General features: G+C 39.1%; 1 pseudogene; it reads right to left on the reverse strand.

Moving 5' to 3' along the window:
• Nucleotides 1-802: 802 nt before the first annotated feature.
• On the reverse strand, nt 803-3,234 carry LOC119540490 (annotated as a pseudogene).
• Nucleotides 3,235-4,669: the final 1,435 nt, after the last annotated feature.

Genomic DNA, 4,669 nt, shown 5'->3' on the forward strand with positions numbered 1-4,669 from the left:
AATCTCACAAACAGAACTACTGCTTATTAGGAGGCACAAAATTTAAAGTTTCTCAAAAGAATGCAGTTGTGAATGCAGTCAACAATGGTGAGCCGTTGTGATTCAATTAGTTTTCAACATCACACATTAGCAGCAAGATGTGGCCACAAGTTAGGTTTCTGAATGACGTGATTATAGTCAAAATCGAGCAAATGGGAACCAAAACCACCAATATGTTAACCATGAGCATCCACTTCCCCTTCCATGTGAGACTGATGCAGACCATCATTGTCCAGGAGAATGTGGCTTTCAGTACAGTCAAATCTCAATATGTCTCCCAAATGGAGATTTTATAAAGTAAGTTATTCTACATCATGTATATTTAACTTGAAATAATGGAGACACACACACACAGATACAAGTAAACATCAAGATACTCACTCTGTGTCTTGGTCCAAACCCGTCCAGGCTTTGGCGGAATACTAAGTGGCCGGGGCCCAAATTAAACAGTGAGAATCCAGGAGCCCAGAAAGTCTCAGATAAATCATTAGGAAACAATCAAGAGATGACTATACCAAATGTCAGCAACTGGTCAGAAACAATAAAATGGCTTAAATAATTATCCCAACAAAGAAGACAGTAAAAAACAGTCCCATTTCATCTTTAGAAAGAGTCAAGTTGCTGAAATATGATTTCTTATAAGTTGTTGCCATTTGTATGAATGAAATCTTGCAGGTTTTCCATTTTTTTGCCCAGTTTAAGAAAACATTGACTAGAAATCTGTGATAAGAATTTAGCAAAGTCTTTTCCTTTCAGTTCCTTGTTATGCCAACGCAAGAACACTTAGAGCTTCCCGGGCAAATTATTTGATATTCATGTCTTCATCTTGGCCTAACATCTGTAGATCTGGTTTAACTTACCCCTGTAAAGCATCAGTATATAATTTTTTGTAGTGATTTGGCCACATTGAAATGAATGTTTGCTACTTGGTCTCTTGCCATTTTTATAATATGATGGACAATGTTCCAGTTTGCTAAAGCTGTCATTATGCAAAATACCAGAAATGGATTGGCTTTTATAAGGGAATTTATTAGGTTACAAATTTAATGTTCTAGGGTCATAAATGTGTCCAAACAAAGGCATCAAGAGGATACCTTCACTGAAGAATGGCCGATGGCATCCAGAACACCCCTGTCAGCTGGGAAGGCATGTGGCTGGTATCAGCTGTTCCTTTGTTCCCAGGTTGGGTTTCAAAATGGAATTTGCCAAAATGTCTCTGGGCTTGTCTCTCTTAGCGTCTCCAGAGCAAACTCTGGGCTAGCATCTCTTAGCTAAGCATTTCCAAACATCCTTTGTCCGCATCTCCAGGCATCTCTAAGCATCGGTTCCCCAGTGTCTCTCCAAAAGTCTCTCTCAGCTGCTCTGAGCTACTTCTGTCTGTGACATCTTATAGGATTCCAGTGATTTAATTAAGACCCACCTGAATGGGTGGGGTAACACCTCCATGGAAATTATCTAATCAAAGGTATTACCCACAGTTGGGTGAGTCACATCTCCATGAAAACAATCAAAAGTTTCCACCCAACAAGCTTGGGTTAAAAGATCATGGCACCTTTTGGGAGACCTAATATATCCAAACCGGCATAGGCAGCATTTGCTTAGTGATTATTTCCTGACCACAGGCTTCAGGGGGTGCATTAATGCAGAATAAAGTGGTCATTCTGTGCAAGTAATTAGGATCATTTGCCATTACTAACACTTTGGGAACAATGGTATTTTGTACCCTCTCTGTTCAAAACTTCTGAAATAGTTTCATGAGATTGTTTGTGGCAGCTGCTCAAATAGCATACACATGGCCCACAAGGCCGGCCATACATAAAGAATTCAGCTTTTCATCAAAGAATTCCACACCCAGCTTCCTGCCAACAGTGGCCGATGATGGCCAGGCTGGACCCTCCCCTTGGCCAGCTCCACTAGGGCAGGAAGGAAAGACTGAGATAGCTGAAGGATTGCAATCACTTCATTTACACATCCAAATTGGAAATGATATTCAAATGAACTTCAGGGCACTCATCCTTTAACTGAGCCAAAAAAAAAAAAAAAGATGATATTCATTGGTATTCTCTTAACCCAAAATGGTAAGCAACCTCATAATTACAGAAGCTAGAGCTGATTTGACATGTTGATTGGTATCAGATACTAATTCCTTCATATAGGGCAGAATTTGACTCATAATTATGGTCTCTTTAACCTTCAATGGGCAAGTTCTCAAAAAGTTCTTTCACTTTGTAGTCAGTAGCTGCTCCAACTTCCATTTCACAGTCTTTAAGAAGGTTCTAAAGGAAAAGATGAGGCCATTTAGGGTGATTTTAGGACCCACAGCTTTCTAGAGTTCTAAAAAATTGTCAGCTACCATACAGCGAACTCACCAAGATTTGTCTTCTGCTGCTTATGGACATGTAGGCATCACCAAAGCCTCAAGGTCATCCTGAAACAGTAACTTGGCAACACTGGTCCAAGTTTCTGCAGCTAGGAGGCGCCCTGAATCCTGTTAATCGAAAACTAGATTAGCGAACAATGGAACAACTTCACTGTTCACACTCTCTAATCCCAGAATTTTGCTAATTCACCCAACTTGAAAGCAGCAGCACATCGTACCATTGGTGTATGCATCATCTGAGCACAGGGAACGGAAACGCCGGCTAATTTGTGCCTTGACAACACTTGAAGCCCTGGGATACCAAACGCTGAACAAACTACGTGCAGATGTTGGAGAAGTGAACCAACCCACACTCGCTAGGCGTTTCGCCAGAGATAACAAAATGAGCTTCCAGGGAAACAGGGGGAAGCTCCTGGGATATCTGCCTCAGGGACTCCACCGCCTTGTCACGAACCAGAGTCTCTTCCAAGGTCGCCAGACATTCCAAAGGAAGCAGCGGACAGTGCACAAGGTCGGGACTTCGCACAGCGCCAGTGAAATTTCCCAGCTGCTCAGCAACGGCTAACAGCATCTCATCTTCAACATAAATTGTATTAGTAAGGAATGGCAGCAATTCAGCTCAGAGTCCTTTCTACTCCAAGTGCTAGAGCAATTGTTGATAATTTCATAATACTGTTGAGACGGAGCTGCACGCCTTCATCGCAGAGCTCGTGGATGAAAACCGGGATCAGGTTTGGTGAATCATCTCCATCTCCACCCGCTCCTTCAGGGCCACTGCCGGGCCCTGCCTGCCCGCCATGTGCTTTCCCAACCATTTTTAATACATGTTTGTAGCCACTGTCATAAGTTTTTAATTCTCCATTAATAAAAGAGTAATTCTACTAAATTGAAAATCTTATCTGCATTTTCCTCTTCCTAAGCCATCACATGTATGTCAAGAGCAAGTTTTTCAAATTCCCCGTTTCTTTACAATTTTTTTCTGAAAATAAAATTTAAATAACTTTCTGCTAATTTTAAACAAATTATTTCCCATCCCAAATATTAATATACAAAGAAGAGGTATTATTAGTGCATGACTCCAGGGCTGCTGACTCATTTAGGGTACAAAAGGGCCACCTTTCCCAGAAATGTTACAGTCACGGATTTGTGTCCATACATGCCACCATCCATTTGTGTTTTCACATTCAGAAAACAAAACAATACAAAATAAAAACTTATTCAAAAAAATATTCCTTTACTGGTTATTTTACTTTAAGTTGTCCTTATAAAAATGGTGACCAAGTTCAAAAAATAATAAGTAAAATTATCAGCGTCCCGGCTTTCCAAATTTAAAATAAGGAGAATTCATCTCTCAACTAGTCATTCCAGGATGTCCTTAGGGCATGTTTGGTCCAGCATCATTCAATAAGTGTACCCTTTTCACCTCATCAGTGTTTTTGCAAGTCCCAAACAGATTTGACCTTAACAGAGCATGAGGTTTCGCTAAGTTTTCTCCCAATATAAGAGCCTCACTTTCTAACACCATTTTGAAATAGATGTTGAGTTAATTATCAAGCAATTGTGCCTCTTCAATTGTTTTTCATCATAGTATTTATAGTCAATAGTTTTTTTCCTTTGTTGGTACAACATTAGCTGGTTGTTTAAAAGATTGTTTTTTAATGTTACCACAAGAACAATGATGATTTATGAAGTTATCCTCAGGGTTTTATCCACTGAAAGATAAAGGATTAGGCCATTGGCAGATCCACAATATTAAAGACCATATGTTAAGTATATTCTAAGTACATGCTTCAAGTTTTAGGTGGGAGCTACCTACTGCCAGTTCAGTAGTTTTGGAGGGTAGTCTATGATCTTCACCATCTATTTCACTAGGAGAGCTTCATCTCTCCAATCTTTTCTGATTTCTGGTTGGACTAAAAATTTTAAATCATCCTTTGTTCTTTTATCCAATATCAAGCTTACAATCAAAACTTCCTGTTTTAAATCACGAAATGTGTTTCCTGTTTGAAATATAATTTTTAAATTATACTTTAGATGTGTAAATGAAAATACACAAATAGCACAGACAATACAGTAGTTTTTGTACTTTTATCTATTGACAGAAAGTAGAACTAAAAAACAAAGTATGTAAAGAGAATAAATTGTTAGAGATTGTTAAACTCAAATGTGGAGCCAATTATTTTGGAGCATGAAGTGTAAACAAGGGTTTAAAACAAAACACTGATTCATGCAGTGACAAAATTTTCTGAA

The sequence above is a fragment of the Choloepus didactylus genome, chromosome 7 (genome assembly GCF_015220235.1).
Source record: "Choloepus didactylus isolate mChoDid1 chromosome 7, mChoDid1.pri, whole genome shotgun sequence".
Lineage (NCBI taxonomy): Eukaryota > Metazoa > Chordata > Mammalia > Pilosa > Megalonychidae > Choloepus > Choloepus didactylus.